This window comes from Neovison vison, chromosome 2, assembly GCF_020171115.1.
Source record: "Neovison vison isolate M4711 chromosome 2, ASM_NN_V1, whole genome shotgun sequence".
In the NCBI taxonomy this organism is placed as follows: domain Eukaryota; kingdom Metazoa; phylum Chordata; class Mammalia; order Carnivora; family Mustelidae; genus Neogale; species Neogale vison.
This window is the reverse complement of record NC_058092.1, coordinates 11,586,366-11,603,011: the sequence shown is the minus strand read 5'-3', so window position 1 is coordinate 11,603,011 and position 16,646 is coordinate 11,586,366.

Sequence of the window (16,646 nt, the reverse complement as noted above, 5' to 3'; positions counted from 1 at the left end):
AAGGTGCTTACAAGAAGTCTGGTACACGGTTAGTGCTCCGCAGATGCTGGCCGTTACTCCTAGCTAACATTATCTGTAAGGATCTTTTTTTCCAATTGAGATATGATTGACGTACCGTAAGATCACCTTTTGAAATCATACCCTTGAGTCGTTTTTAGTAGACTCACAAGGTTGTGCGGCTGTTAACACTGATTCCAGAATCTTTTCGTCACCCCGCGATGAAACCCTATACCTATTAGTCACTCCCATCTCCATACCACAACCTCCATACCCCCTCCCCCGCAACCTCGAATCTACTTTCTGTCTCTGTGGCTTTGCCCATTCTGGACATTTCATATAAATGCAATAGGCAGCCTTGGGTCTGGCTTCTTTCACTTAGGTCAAATGTTTTCAAGATTTGTTCCTGGGGTGCCTGGGTGGCTCAGTCGGCTAAGCAACTGCCTTCGGCTCAGGTCATGATCCTAGGGTCCTGGGACCGAGCCCCGCATTGGGCTCCCTGCTTGGTGGGAAGCCTGCTTCTCTCTCTCCCTCTGCTGCTCCCCCTGTTTGTGCTTTCTCTCAACCAAAAAATGAAATCTTTTTTTTTTTTTTAAAGATTTTATTTATTTATTTAACACAGAATGAGAGAGAGAGAGAGATCACAGTAGGCAGAGGCAGGCAGAGAGAGAGGGGGAAGCAGGCTTCCCGCTGAGCAGAGAGCCCAATGCAGGACTCGATCCCAGGACCCTGAGACCATGACCTGAGCCCAAGGCAGAGACCTAACCCACTGAGCCACCCCGGCGCCCTGCAAAAAATAAAATCTTAAGAAAAAAAAAAAAAGGAGCTGCTCACGGCTCACTCTACTGACTAAGCCAGCCAAGAACCCTGGTGCAAGTTTTTTCTAAACATGTTTTTCACTCTCTTAAGTTATCTTCCCTGGAGTGGAATTGCTGGGTCATAGGGTAACCCCGCGGTTAGCTTTTTGAGGTGCTGCCAAACGGTTTTCCAAAGTGGCTGCATCATTTTAGTTATTTTTAAAATGTATTTTTTTCAGTAATCTCTACACCCCAAGGGGGCTCAAATTTACGACACGAGTCTCAGGAGTCGCACACTGTTCTGGCTGAGCCAGCGGGATGCCCCTTCTGCACCATTTTACATTCCCACTGGCGGTGTATGAGTTTCCAATTCCTCCACACCCTTGCCAGCCATGGCTAATGTCTTCTTTTGTATTGTAACCACCGTAGTGGGTGTGAAGTGGTATCTTGCTGTGGTTTTGATTTCCATTTTCCCAATGACTAATGATGTCAGTGTCTTTACGTGTGCTTATTGGTCATTCACATATCTTCTTTGGAGAAATGTCCCTTCAAATCCCCTGCCCAGGGGTGCCTGGGTGGCTCAGTGGGTTAAAGCCTCTGCCTTCGGCTCCGGTCATGATCCCAGGGTCCTGGGATCGAGCCCCGTGTTGGGCTCTCTGCTCAGCAGGGAGCCTGCTTCCTCCTCTCTCTCTGTCTGCCTTCCTCTTTGCCTACTTGTGATCTCTGTCTGTCAAATAAAATAAATAAAATCTTAAAAAAAAAATCTTAAGAAAAATCCCTTGCCCATTTCTAAGTTGGGTTATTTCTTTTTTTTTTTTTTTTAAAGATTTTATTTATTTATTTGACAGAGAGAAATCACAAGTAGTCAGAGAGGCAGGCAGAGAGAGAGAGAGGGAAGCAGGCTCCCCGCTGAACAGAGAGCCCGATGTGGCACTCGATCCCAGGACCCTGAGACCATGACCTGAGCCGAAGGCAGCGGCTTAACCCACTGAGCCACCCAGGCGCCCCTAAGTTGGGTTATTTCTCACTTCATTGTTGTGTTCTTTATATATTCTAGATACTGGGCCCTTATTAGACGTCTGGGTTGCAAATATTTCCTCCAATCTGTGGAGGAAATATTTGCTTCTAAGCTTTTTAGAATAAAATAAAAGCTTCTAAGTTTTTTTTTTCTTTAAAGATTGTATTTATTTGACACAGAGAGAGCACAAGCAGGGGAGAGGCAGGCAGAGGGAGAAGCAGGCTCCCCAGTGAGGTGGAGCCCAACAAGGAGCTCCATCCCAGGCCCGAAGAGCATGACCTGAGCCGAAGGCAGACTCTGAGCCCACTGAGCCACCCAGGAGCCCCTTTTCACTTCTTAATAGTTTCCTTGGAAGCATAAAACTTCTTAATTTTGATCAAGTCAGGGGGTGCCTGGGTGGCTCAGGGGGTTAAAGCCTCTACCTTCGGCTCAGGTCATGATCCCAGGGTCCTGGGATCGAGCCCCACATCGGGCTCTCTGCTCAGCAGGGAGCCTGCTTCTTCCTCTCTCTCTGCCTGCCTCTCTGCCTACTTGTGATTTTTCTCTGTCAAATAAATAAATAAAATCTTAAAAAAAAATTTTTTTTTATCAAGTCAGTGTATGTATTTTTTTCTTTGCTTCTGCTTAGATGTTGTATGGAAGAAACAGTTGCCTAATCCAAGGTCACACCTGTTTTCTCCTAACAGTTTTATCATTTTAGAGCTTAGATTTCGGATTTTGATCCATTTTGAGTTAACGATGGACGTACACGGTAGCCAGGGCTTGAGGCAGAGTTCCAGCCTCACTCTTCTGCACGTGAAAATCCAGTCGTCCCAACATTATTTGTTGAAAAGATTCTTTTCCCATTGAATTTTCCTGGCACCTTTGTCAAAAATCAATTGATCAGGGGCACCTGGGTCTCTGGTTTGTGAGTCTGAGCCCCATGTTGGGCATAGAGATTATTATTATTTTTAAAGATATTATTTATTTATTTGACAGAGAGAGATCACAAGTAGGCAGAGAGGCAGGCAGAGAGAGAGAGGGGGGAAGCAGGCTCCCCGCTGAGCAGAGAGCCCGATGCGGGGCTCGATCCCAGGACCCTGAGATCATGACCTGAGCTGAAGGCAGAGGCTTAACCCACTGAGCCACCCAGGTGCCCCGGGCATAGAGATTATTAAAACAAACAAACCAACTTCCTTAAAAAAAAATCAGTTGACCATAATGTCCCTTACCCTTGAGGAGCTGATAGACTGCTGGTTGTTGCCGAGTGATATCCAGGCTGGGAGGGGGAAGCAGTACATTGCAAGGAGATCCAACCAGGGGAAGCTTCCAAGAGGAAATAACATTTAAACTGAGGCTTGAAGGATGTATAGCAATTGCCCAGCACAGGGGTGGGGGAGGGCAGGGCGTTCCAGGCAGAACGAAGACCTGTCTTCACAGAGGGGAAGAGATGTCTTCACGGAGAGGTGAATCAGGAGGGAGAAGTAGGGGGCCAAGACGCGAGAGCGGGAGGTAGGTTTGGCACCCCCGTGGGGCTTTCTGGACAGAGATGGGGCTACACTTGAGGGAAAGCAAACTTCCTTGACCTTCTGTACTAAACAGTTCCTTTCAGGAAAGGTCCCAGTCCTTGGCTCCTTCCAATCCCTCAGCTTCGGCCCCTTTCCTGTCCTCCTGCCTGGGGCAGAATGCAGGGAGGCCACATCCCCTTGCCGCAGGAGAAGCAGGATGTGGAGCTGAATGAAGCCACAGAGACTGTTTCCCTCAGTGGCCCCTGCCAGACTGTCCTCTGTACAGGCCCTGGGGCCCTTCCTGTGGCACTTCTGTCTCCATCTTGTTTGACTTGGATGGGGGCCCTGACAGAGAGGAGGGACAGGGTGTGGGGGCCCTGAGCCCTGAGCCCTCAGGAGGGGTTCCAACTAATACTGTTCTCTACCCAGCCAGGATTCTAGGGACTGGGGACAGATAGGACCCCAGTCCCTCACCTGCTCCCCGGGTCACTCCAACAGCAAGCCTGGCAGGGGAAAGCTGGTTAACCCCAGGAGGCCAGGAGTCGAGGACAGACTAGGTGTCCATCCTGACCACTGGAAGGTTTATAGCACAGAGCTGGGGGAGTGATCCGAGCCGGGGAGGGGATTCCCCCCCCTCCTTCACTTAGTCCTCTCGGCCCCACCCCACCCTATGATCCAGATAGAGAAACTGAGGCTCAGGTCACCCGACAAATGAGAAGCAGAGGCAAGACCTGAACCCAGGTCTCCTGACTCCTGGCCCAGTGCTCACTCCCTCCTCTGGCCCTCCCACGCAGATGTCGGATGCCCAGCCCTGGTGGGGGTGTTTGGGGTGGTTTCAAGGCTCTCGTCTGGGCTGTGGTGGAGGGAGCTAGCAGGTGCCGTAGGAGTTAACCATCCCCCAGCCTCGAGAGCCTGACACGGCCTCCTGGGAACAGAGGGAGATTGCAGGCTCCTCTCTGTTCCCGTCACGCTCCTTCAGAGGCTGACACTTTCCTGGCCCAAGGCTGCGGAGGCGTCCACAAAATGGACTGAACAAACACGTCTTGCTCAGTTGTCCTAAGACTCTGTCGATGCTTTCCAGCCAGAGACCCCCAGAAACACACCTGAGCAAAGCTGGGCTGACTGCTGCTCCCGGTGAGAAGGGGGAAAGCAGCCCTCAGGAGGGCGCAGGGCACCAGGGAGCAGGAGCTAGCCCGGCGTGGGAAGGGGTCTGGGTGCCCGGGTGGCTCAGTGGGTTAAAGCCTCTGCCTTCAGCTCAGGTCATGATCCCAGGGTCTGGGGATGGAGCCCCACATCGGACTCTCTGCTCAGCAGAGATCCTACTCCCCCCCACCCCCGCCAACACTCTGCCTGCTTGTGATCTCTCTCTTTCAAATAAATAAATAAAATCTTTTTAAAAAGTGTTTAAGGGTGCCTGGGTGGCTCAGTGGGTTAAAGCCTTTGCCTTCAGCTCAGGTCATCATCTCTGGGTCCTGGGATCAAGGCCCACATCGGGCTTCTCTGCTCAGCAGGGAACCTGCTTCCCCCTCTCTCTCTGCCTGCCTCTCTGCCTACTTGTGACCTCTCTCTCTGTCAAGTAAATAAATGAAAAATCTTTAAAAAAAAAAAAAAGTGTTTAAAAAAAGGAAGGGGTCTGGGTGGCTGATGGGAGCTCCCGGGAGGACTCCGGGGAGGTGGGGCCCTGCTCTCAATTGGCCGCCGTCAGGGAGCAGCAGTAATTCTGGGATTGGGTATCTCAATCATTTTAATCTAGAAAGGAAGAGGGACGAATTGAAGCCAAAGCTGTGTTTGGCAAAGAAGCAGCTGTCACTCCTGCAGCCAGAGAGAGGGACGTCTGGTCATTTCTGTGGTTTGGACCGTGTGCATTTCTGTCTGTGTGCAGACACGATTACGGAGTGGTCTTGTCTTTGTCTTATCCGTCAAGGTCATTGGGTGGCCTCGCCGGATGCTGGCGATCTGTGAAATTGCTTGTGTTCAAGGGAGCACGCCATGGCCTAACGGGGAGGGCCAGGCTGTCCGGGGCTGGTTTTCTCTTTCTCCGTGTGAGGGGGAGCCAGCACGGAGCCCTGCAAAGTAAGCCACGTCATGCAGGGTGCCCGCAAGGGGTACATGTCAGCCACGCTTTGTCTGTCTGTCCTAAGTCTACAGAGGAAGCTCTGAGGGAAAGCTAGGAGGCTTCGGAGTCTGGCGGGGGTTCGAATCCTGACCTCGTTCATGCTCTTGGACAAGCCACTTCCCCTCCTGCAACTTTGTCCACTCCACAGATATGTAAGCAACACCTGCTGTCTGCCAGGGACTGAGGACCTTGGGCAAGTGCCTTAACTCTCTGGGATTCAGTTTACCCCTCCTGAGAATGGGAATGATCTTGGTACCTAAGACAGACTAGTGCCTGTCTCCCAGGGCTGCTGTAAGGTTCAGTGCAAAACTGGGTGGGGGGGGCGTGTCTCAAGCACAGTTCAGCCTGTGTCACCTGTACTTTCCAGGGTCCCCGCCTCCCTGACCAGCCCCGCCTTGTGGCGCCTTCATGAGCAGCGAAGCAGGAGGGGTCTGCTCTGCGGACAGCCTGCTTTGGAGAGTGAGTCCCCGGCCCCCTTGCCCAGGGACCCAAGGCCCCACTGGTCCCCAGGCAGGTCTGTTGGGGGTTCCCCCCCAAAGGGGGTGATCTCTAGCTCCCGGGCTTTCCCTGGAGCCGTGGTGCCAACGTGGGGACTAGGGCCTGGGGAGGCAGAGAGGGTGCCAAGGCTGCGGGGGTGGACGAGGGCAGGTACCGTCCTGTCTTCTCCAGGCGTGCAGGAAGGCGCGGTGACAGGAGGGTGTGAGAGGCCATGGCAGAAGGAAGTCTGTGTACCCACGGGAGGTGGCAGGCGGAGGACCCCTTACATGGGTCTGAGTGGCGTGGCAGGAGGGGTTTCCCAGCTGGGCGCTGGGTGGGCAGGTGTGTACATGTGCGTGGGCAAGGCCGCGTGCACACTCGTGTGTGCATGTGTGATGCCCCCGCCATGATGGGTCTTGAAAACAGCCTGAATTTAGGATTCAAACTAGCCTGGGTCCATTCCCAGCTGAGTGAAGTTCTGGCCGTGTGAACTTGGCCCGGGCACTTACGTGCTCTGAGCCTCCTTATTTATCCCACCAGTACACCTTGAGCTCTCGATGGGTGCCAGACCCTGGGGAGAGAAGGGCACCCAAGGCAGAGCCCAGGCTCCCATGGAACCAGCCTTATTGCCCTGTCTTTAAAGCGGAGGCGACAACTCCCATCTCCCAGATCACATCTGTAGAGTATGGGGCATAGGGTCTAAGGGCTCGGTGGGACACCTGTTGTCCTCAGGCTTCTGGAGACCGTGGAGCTGCACCCCTTCTCCCAAAGGGCACGGCTCTCAGCTGGTGGGAACGGCAGCCAAGGGGGCCCTCCTTCGGGGCATGATCCAGTTTCCAGGCTGCTCTGCTCTGCTCTGCTCTGCCGGCGTGGGCCCTGGGAAAGAGTGGCCAAGGCATCTGAGATGGGTCGGATGAGGGGGAGGCCTCGGCATTCCAAGAACCTTGGCGCCTTCCCAGCACCAGGGAAGAGACGTTGGGGGGGCGGGTCTGGAGGACAAAGATCCTCTGTGGGCCCCCTTCAGTCAACCAACCGCACACACCCACCCAGTATGGGCACAGGTGTGGGATGGAAACTCCTCCAACAAGTTGGGACACCCTCATTCCCCTGGGCGGGGCTGACGGGGAGGGGGCTGGGGAAAGGGCAGAGGGGGTGGCTGCCAACTCCCACTGGCTGCTGTTTACACCCAAGCGATGAGCTGGTTCTTGGCTTCCCTGCCTTCTCACCTGGCCAGGTGTGCCAGGAGACGCTGGCCGCCTCTGCCTGGCTCTAGTCGGCATTCAGTGCTCCAGCCTTGCTGGACTTGGGCAAAGCAACTTCTCTGAGTCTGGGGGACAGCAGCTCCTCTCGCAGGGGATGGCGGGTGGGGCCTCAGGCACCCCTGGGCTAGAAAGGATGATGCCCTGGAGAAGGGGTTGGTGACCTCTCTTCCACATCAGTGGGCTGCGGTGTGTCTCAGTAGGCGTGGCTGCCATTTACCAGCCCAGAAGGCAGGTGGGGCAGAAGTAGACGGGTGATAAAGTGGGAAGGTTTTGGGGTTAGAGCCAAGAGAGTCATTTCAGCCCAAGGACCGATGCTGGAGTCAGAAGGGGATGCTTATGGGGCTGGTGGTCTGATCCGTCTCAGGGTCTGTCTTTGCAGGGCTGGGGAGTCAGGCCAGGAGAGATGGAGGAGAGGGCTGCGGGGGGTGGGGGGCTGGATCTCATCCCCTCTCCTCCATACCACGTGAAGGGTATGAAGACCCTGCGCCCAGCCTCCCCCCCACCCACCCCGCCCGCTGCCTTCCCTCACACTGCCAGCCCTCCCCCTGCAGAGAAGCCAAGCTGGGGAGTTGTAGGGTTAGATTCACAGGATGATCACGGGCAGATCCCTTTAACCTCTTGGAGCCCCAGTTTCCTCTTCAGCACGATGGGCAGATCGTGTCTGGGTGGGAGCACCTTGAATACGCTACGCCTCCTTGCGCGTGGTTTCATTTGTCCTTCCTGCCGGCCCTCTGCGGCAAGCACCACTATAGCCCCATTTGACAGAAGAGGAAACTGGGACTTACTGGGGAGTTCAAAGGAGACTGGTGGTGAGCTAGGATGTCTTGACCCTGTGTTCCCCCCTTCTACTCCCCATTCCCTCTCTCAGAGAGCAGAACTAGGCAATACCGAAGCCTGGGTGTGGGAGCTGGCGGGAGAGACGGCGGCCAAGTTTAAGGTCCCGGCTCACCCAGTCACAGGGGACTTCTCATGCTGGCCGACTCTTCTCTTCCATTGCCTTCCCTTAAGCAACAGGTCAGGGCTATGGGGACGGCTCCCCTCGTGATGCTGATTGGTGTCCGGGTTCCCCCTGCCCCCCACTGAGGCTCTGTCCCCCCACCTGCCACCTCCAGCTCACAGGGTGAATGTTGACCCCCGAGGGACACCTGCTTCCTCGTCCGCCCTCTTGCTGTCCAGGCAATGACTCTGCCTCCCCACGCTGTGCCTGTTCCTGCTACTTTGTGCGCCGCTGCCTGGCTCTGGGCACCCTCTGCCCGGGGCTTTCGGTGCTGGGGTGTCCAGGGAGAAGCAGGGAGGCATTCTGTGCTGACCCACTTCCAAACTGGCTTTGTTCTATGTTCAAAGAAGATACAAGAGGTTTAACACACCAGCAGCCTGTGGGTACTTCCTCTGGCGGGGAGGGGCAGCCAGGAATGACCCCAGGGAGATTGCACTTGTAATTCCTCTACTCTTCCCTGAATCCCGGTCCCCTGCTCCTTGCAGGTCCCTGCTGCCACCCAAGCTGGGCGCCCCTCCAGTCTCCTCCCTCCAGTCAGGCTGAGCTGACCCCTCCCTTCTCCTGTGCTGAAACCTTCAGTGGCCCCACTTGGCTTCCTGATAAATTCTGACCGCTGGGTCTGGCATTCAGGGCCTCTCCCTGCGGCGACCAGCGGTGCTGTGGACCACCCGGGCCCCAGGAGCCTTCTCCCTGCTGACTTCCTGGCCCCAAGTCCGCTCTGAGCCTCTTCTAGCAGTGAGGAGACACAATGGTTCCATGAGTCCCCAGGGGGAACTGAGGCCCAAAAGGGAGACTCCACCTTGGCATCCTGGCAGAAGCCAAACTCTTCTCCCTTGGGCCTTGCTTCCATGGGCACTGGGCCCCTTGGGTGCCAGCTGCCAGCAGGCAGGGCTGAACCTTCCTCCCCCCTTGGATGGCCACCCTGATTCCTGTAGGCTAGAGCTGATGAGCAGGTGGTCAGCCCGTGCAAATCACCCCCAGGTGGTCTGTGCACCCACTGGCCCCGCGGCCCACATGCCTGCTCCCCACAACCCCCAGCAGCCGCTTGTTCACCCCTCTGCCTCCTTGCAGGTAGGTCGGGGGCATAGGGCCCTGCGACCTTGTCCCAGACCATCCCTGGGTGAGATGGCGGCTCTGCTCATGTTCCCTCTCCGGGCAGCGAGGTCTCCACCCCATGCCCACCCTACTGGCCGCGCCTAGGCGGCCCCCAGCAGGTTGTTTTCCGGGTGCTGGGCCTGGCTCAGCCTCCGGGGCCTGCTAGTCACGTAGCCAAACTTGTTCCTCCTCTCCTGTGGCCCAGGCTGCTGAGCACAGCGATTTCCTGCTGGGGAGAGCACAATGGAGCCGTCCCAAGGGACCCACCCTGGGGAGGTGCCCGCCCAGCTGGCTCTGAGCGCTGTGTGACCTGAGACAGAACCCACACCCTCTCGGAGTCTTGGTTTCTCTGGTGAGAAGGAAGAGGGTGAGACAAGGTCATGAGTATGTCCAGTACGTCCAATATTGATAGGCGTGAACTCTCCTTGAGCACAAGGACATGCCAGGCGCAGAACCCCACATCCTCACAGCTACCCGTAAGCAAGGTCGGCTCAGAGCAGGCTTAACGCACTTGGCCGCAGGTGGAATCTCCCTTGTCTGTCCAACCTCCCAAAGCTCCATCCCATCTGCAGCTCAGAGATCTGTCCTCCCCATCCCCACCTCCCCCTGCAGCAGGCCCCGTATCTTCTTTCTCCCTCTGCACCCAAGGGGTCCAGGCCTGCTGCCCCAGCGGATGGTGCGGGGAGGCTTTGGGCGCTATGGGGAGGGGGCTGCTGATAGGGCAGAAGAGGTAGCAGGAAGGGAGCCTGGAGGCCAGGAATGAAGGGCAGCTGGGCCTGGGAAGGAGTCAGCCGGTTTGGGAGCAAGAACCACCAGACTTCAGGTGCCTGCGGGGCTCAGTTGTTAAGTGTCTGCCTCTGGCTCAGGTCATGATCCCAGGGTCCTGGGATGGAGCCCCGCATCGGGCTCCCTGCTTGGCCGGAAGCCTGCTTCTCCCTCTCCCACTCCCCCTGCTTGTGTTCCCTCTCTTCACTGTGTCTCCCTCTGTCAAATAAATAAAATCTTAAAAAGAAAAGAAAAGAAAAAAGAAAAGAATCACCTGACAAGCCCCCCAGAAGAGGGTTTCCCGGGAGCCTGAGGCCCTACAGAGTTCCACTCGGCCTCCACCACCCTCTGCCTGGATTATCTCTTCCTCATCTCCAAATTTGGACCAGGCTCTGGGTGTTGGGGGGGCAGTGGCCACGTGCTTCCTCACAGGACACAGAGATGAGCAGCCAGAACCTCCCCGGTTCACTCTGCCCAGCGTCAGGGCACCTGATGGGCTCCGGAGTGAGAACCAGCGAGACGGCAGGGCCTGGGCTTCCAGCAAGACATCCTGGCTCCCCTAGTAGGGTGGAGAGGTGTCTCCTGTCCCCGCGGCCAAGCCTCCTCCAAGGCCTGGCTGCTGATGACCAACCCTGCCCCCTGACCTCCAGGATCAGGCTTGACCTTGCTCCTGCTCAGCCAGGACCTCCATCCTAAGCACCCGCCCCACCCCCTCAGGCCATGGAGCTGCTCCAGTGACTCAGTTTTGAAGCTCAGAGCCCCCAAAGGAACCAGCCCCACACACCGTCCCCGCAAAGAGTCCCCACTTCCAAGGCCGGTGGTGAGGACAAAAAGGGACAATGTGCATAAGTCACCCTGGGGAAATCCTAAAAATTTGTATTTTCATTTGGATTTGCTTGCTATCCCTGTGTGTGTCTGTGTCTTTGTCTCATGTTCTCTCTTGCGCTTCCTTTTTTTTTTTTTTAAAGATTTTATTTTATTTTATTTTATTTTTTTAAGATTTTATTTATTTATTTGACAGAGAGAAATCACAAGTAGATGGAGAGGCAGGCAGAGAGAGAGAGGGAAGCAGGCTCCCTGCCGAGCAGAGAGCCCGATGCGGGACTCGATCCCAGAACCCTGAGATCATGACCTGAGCCGAAGGCAGTGAGCCACCCAGGCGCCCCTAAAGATTTTATTTTTAAGTGATCTCTTCACCCAACGTGGGACTTGAACTCACAACCCCAAAATTCAGAGTCACGTGCTCCTACTGAGCCAGTCGGGAGCCTCCCCCCTTTTCTCCTCCTGTGCTTCTGATCCCTTTATATCTTTCTTGCTACCTTCTGGGCCTCCAAGCCTGCTGCAAGTGCCCCCCCTCCTTACACAGAGCCCAGGGGCCCACTTCCTCCCAGCCCACCCCAGCCCCTTCCCCAAACTGGCTTCCCGCCCTCCCAGCAGGTCCCAAAGCCCCACGGCTGGACCCCCTCCACCAGTCACACCCCGCCCTAGCTCCTCAGCAGAGGAGGGAACCAAGACCTGAGGGTGTGGGGGCAGCAGCTGGGCTCTGGAATCTTCCCAAGGGATTCTGAGGCCCACTGTCCTACCTGCTGGGACAGGAACATCTGATTCCTTGGGGAATCCTGGGGGCCCTTCTGTCAGCTCTGGCCTGACCTGATTGCCGCCCCCACCCACTGGGAAAAAACTCTTTCCCAAAGTGTGATTTCACCCCAGCCGCTTCTAGGGCCTGGAAGGCAGGAGCGGGCTGGGCAGGGCTGGGCAGGGCCCCCGCAGGGGAGACCAGCTGTGCTGGGTTTGTTTTAGGGGTTTTCCTCTGCTGCTGGTTTTTAAACAGAACACCTGGGTGACTATAGGGGCAGAGCCAGACACAGACCCTCATGGAGCCAGGGAGGGGGCGGGTACAATAGGAGATGACGAGGGGTTTGGAGAATCTTTGAAGCCCCCCGATGCAGGAGTTATTCCCCCATTTTACAGAGGAGGAAACTGAGGCTCAGTGGGGACCCAGGGATATGCCCAAGGGCACACAGGCAAGGAGGGGGCTGGAGGGGCGACTCAACAGGGTAGGAGGTTGGGGCTGAATGGGGAGCTTGGAGACTCTTTCTTCTTCCAAACTCCCTTCCTCTGTTGTACTCTACCCTCCCCCAACTCCGTACCCCCTCCCCCAATCTCTCAGGCTGTCCCTCCTCTCTTCTTCTCCAGGTGGCCCCATCCCTGGACCTGTCCTCATCACCCACCCGCAAAGTGGACACAAGCCCCTCATGGCTTCAGTCGCCAACAGCCAAGCCATCGGCCTGAGGTCACCCTAGCAACATTTCAGGAAGTTTCATGGGTCGGGCTCTGCTCTAGAGGCCTTCCAGAGGTGTCTTCTACCTAATTTAATCCTCACGACAGCTCTGTGGGGTGGGCGCTGTTATGATTTCCTTTTTACAGGTGAGGAACCCCAGGCCCAGAGAGGTGAAGTAAGTTACCCGTGGGGGCAGAGCTAGGGTTTGAACCCAGGCCTCTCCTATGCTTTCCTTCTCCACGGTATCCCTCTGGCTGTCTAGCCCAGACCCTCGACCTGGGCTTCAGGCTGAACGACCCCTCCCAGCTTCCCTTGAGCCCCTGCAAGGGGGTCACCATCCCTGTCTGGCCCCTCAAACCACCATAGCTCCCATTTCTGTGTCAAGACCCGTTGGTTCTGGAACCCTGGGTGGCTCAGTTGGTTAAGCCTCTGCCTTCAGCTCGGATCGTGATCCCAAGTTCCTGGAATCCAACCCCACGTCAGGCTCCCTGCTCAGCAGGGAGGGGGTCTGCTTCTCCCTCTCCCTCCATCTGCCCTGCTTTGCACTCTTTCTCTCTCTCTCAAATAAATAAATCCTTAAAAAAAAAAAAAAAAAAAAAAGACCTGTTTGTTCCGTGTTCTCCCCCTCCCACCCCTAGACTGCAAGCATCTCGGGTTCCATCATTGACGGTCATGTCCCCACACTCAGCTCTGCAGGTTTGGTACCCAGTAGGGCCTGGGTCCCTGTTCTAGAAGGAACAAAGGCATTCCAGCTCAGGATCCCGCCTTAGCTTCCCCCACAGTGCCCTCTGCTGGTCAGACCAAATGCTGCCCTGGGGCCTTCCCTCCATCAGCCCATGCCTGATCCCCATCACCCTAATAACCCCCTGGGTTTATAGAGGGCCTTTCTTCCTCTGAGCTCAAAGCACTTTCCCATCTGTGATCTCCCTGGCCTGGAACCAACTGAAGCATTTCTCTCCTCACTTTACAGAAGCAGACGGAGGCCTGGAGAGGGATGGGGCGAGCCCTGGCGTGCCTCCGGCAGATCCAGAAAAGAGTGTAAGTTTGTTTCTCCAACCCTCTTGGTTACAGATGAACAGACTGAGGCCCAGAGGGGCACAGACTTGTTCACACGAGTCCTGGGCCAGAACCCGCTGTCCTAAATACTGTTTGGGGCTCTCCCACGACACCGAGATCTCTGCCCATGGCTCAGCCAGGTTCGGCCAAGTCATTAAACAGAAGGAGCCTCTGTTGTCCCATTTGTAGAAGGAACAGTACTTCCTGCTCTGTCTGCCTCCCCGGGGGCCTAAGAGATGGAGGACATGGAGGCCTTGAGGCCAGGCAAGGTCAGATAACGGGAGAATGAGGGCAGTGGTCCAAGCCGCAGACACCAACAGGACCCTCACCTCTGTCTGGCATTAACACAACCCTGGGGGTCACTCCCATCCAAAATTTGACCTTCCAGTGGGCTGGCATGTCCTGCCCTGGATGACCTGGTCAGGGTATCAGGGGTGGAAGGTGAGAAGTGGTGGCCAGTCTAACCTGACATCTCAGTCCCGCCCCGTTATGCCCCTCCTGGCTCTTCTCACAATTTGTCAACACATTCATTTCAGTGACTTGCTACTATCTCTCTCTCCACCAAACTAAGTCAGTGTTGGCAAGCTTTTTCTGCAAAGGGCCGAGAGCAAGTATTTCTGGCTTTGAGGACCGTACCATTTCAGTTGCAACTACAAGACTCTGCTGTTGTGGGGGGCCTGGGTGGCTCAGTGGGTTAAAGCCTCTGCCTTTGGCTCAGGTCCTGGGACTGAACCCCCGCATCAGCCTCTCCACTCAGCAGGGAGCCTGCTTCCCCCTCTCTCTCTGCCTGCCCCTCTGCCTACGTGTGATTTCTGTCTGTCAAATAAATAAAAAGGTGTTAAAAAAAAAAAAAGACTCTGCTGTTGTAAGGTGAAAGAAAGCCATCGGGGCACCTGGCTGGCTCAGTCAGTAGAACCTGCAACTCTTGATCTCAGGGTTGTGAGTTCGAGTCCCACACTGGGTGTAGAGATTACTTAAAAAAAAAAAATCTTTAGGGGCGCCTGGGTGGCTCAGTCACTTAAGTGTCTGCCTTCAGCTCAGGCCATGATCTCAGGCTCCCAGCTCGGCAAGGAGTCTCATACTCTCTCCACCACCTCCCTGTTCACACTTTGTCTCTCTCAAATAACTAAATAAATAAAACCTTTTTTAAAAAGGTGAAGCTCTCAAATAACTAACTAAATAAAATCTTTTAAAAAGGTGAAGCAGCCATAGACAACAGGTTAACCAATGAGCATGGATATGTTTCAATAAAACTTTATTTACAAAAAGAGGCCAAGGGCCGGATTTGGCCCGAGGATCATAGTTTGCTGAGAACTAATCTCCAAGACAGCTGAGACTTGCCTGATTACTCTCAACTGTATCCTGTTGTTTGGGCAGACAACGCACTGCAGGCACAGATTTGATCATTATTTGATGAACGATGGAGTGAAACTGGAAAGACCTACGTGGTGAGACTCGAGGGACATGTGTGGTGTGGACTATTCAAGGTGGGTGCAGAGCTTGTGCGAACATCATGAAGAAGGAATGCAGGGGATGTTGTCCATCTCCGGGAGTCACCAGGCTCAGAATCAGCCCAGAGGTCAAGAAAGAGGGGGTGGTGTGGCCACGACTCGGCCCCACCCTAGGTTGCTGGGAGGACTGATGGAACAGGACCTGTACGGGTCTCAGCAAAGCTGATCGCACAGGATTATGTTTTGCTGTTATTAACTCAAACACCTGAGACTACCTCCAAGCCCTCACCAATGGCCTTACCTGGGTCAGCCGGGCTCTTCCCCACCGAGGATGGGTCTGTGATGACCACAAGAACGCCTGTCCATGGAGGAACAGGGAGATCTCTGTCCAAGTACTAAGGACACCCCACTGCCTGTTTACTCCCAGGCTGGAAGCTTCTCCAGGGCAGGGTTCCGTCTTTCCCCAGTCTCCCCCATGCCTAGCACAGTGGCTGTGTCTCCTCCATCAGACTGGAGGCTCACCCAACTCTCTCCTTACCCCACCTCGTCCAGCTTGCTGCCTCGGGGGACATGGAGCAGTGGGGGTGACTCTGACCTGTCACCGCACTCCAGAGTGGACATATTCTGAGGTTGGCCTGTGGCTGGCTTTCTTTCTTTCTTTTTTTCTTTAAGATTTTACTTATTTGACAGACAGAGAGAGATCACAACTAGACAGAGCAGCAGGCGGGGGTGTGGGGGGGAAGCAGGATCCCCACTGAGTAGAGAGTCTGACGCGTGTCTCAATCCCAGGACCCTGGGATCATGACCTGAGCTGAAGGCAGAGGCTTACCCCACTGAGCCACCCAGGTGCCCCTGTGGCCTTCTTTCTGAGGCACAGTCTGGTCTCCAGAGGTAGCACCTAGCACCTGAACCCTCCAGGTGGAGCAGGGAGCCCCACTGGGGGTCCAGTCCCCCCTCTGCTCCTAACGAGCCCAGGTCTCTTTCCTGGGTCTCAGTCGCCGCATCTGTACAGTGGGGGGCTAGGACCAGGGGACGTCTGAGCTCAGCAGTGTTGCTGGCCTATAGGGAGACTTTGTACAGATCTGTGTGGACACTGCCTTGTAGAATTCAGCTTAGCGAGGAGATGACACCTTTGGGTTAAGAAAAAGGCACCCCACATGGGGGCAGACACAGCCCAGGGCTTGCTGAGCAGAGCACCAGCAGGATTTTAGTGCCTTTCCCCTCAGCTGGGCACCTTTGTGCAGGTCGTACGATGTGGCTGGGTCTGAGTTGAGTTGCCAACGTAGTACTTTCTGGGTCAGTCGGCCAAGGGAGGGGGGAAAGGAAGATGAAAGTAAAGAATGATGCTGTCTCAGGCTGCCCCCTCGTGGCCACCTCCTGTATGACACTCACAGCTCCGGAAAGGCACGGCTGGAGTCTTACCTGTTTGCCTTGGTCCTAGCAGGGGGGCCTCCTACCTGCCTGCCGAGAGCCAACCCCCAGGAGGCCGAGCATCACCCTCTGAACCATGAGAAAGGGATCCCGTCATGAAGCAGCCGCTGTGGACCAAGCCTGGGACAGGCAGTTAAGTGAGGAATTTAGTGTACCTGTTTACTCACCAGGCTGGAAGCTTCTCCAGGGTAGAGGCTGGTCTCTTCCCGACGTCCCCAGCATCTGGCACAGCGGCTGTGTCTCCTCTGTCGACTTAGAGCTCTCTGAGGACTTTGCCTCCCCTATCAGACAGGGGGCTCGCGCTCCTTGCTCTCTCTCACGATCCCACCTATTTCACCTTGTTTCCTGGGGGCGGGGGTCGCGGTGGGCGGGGCTCCGGCCTATCACCGCCCTCCAGCTAGAAACCCTCTGTCCCG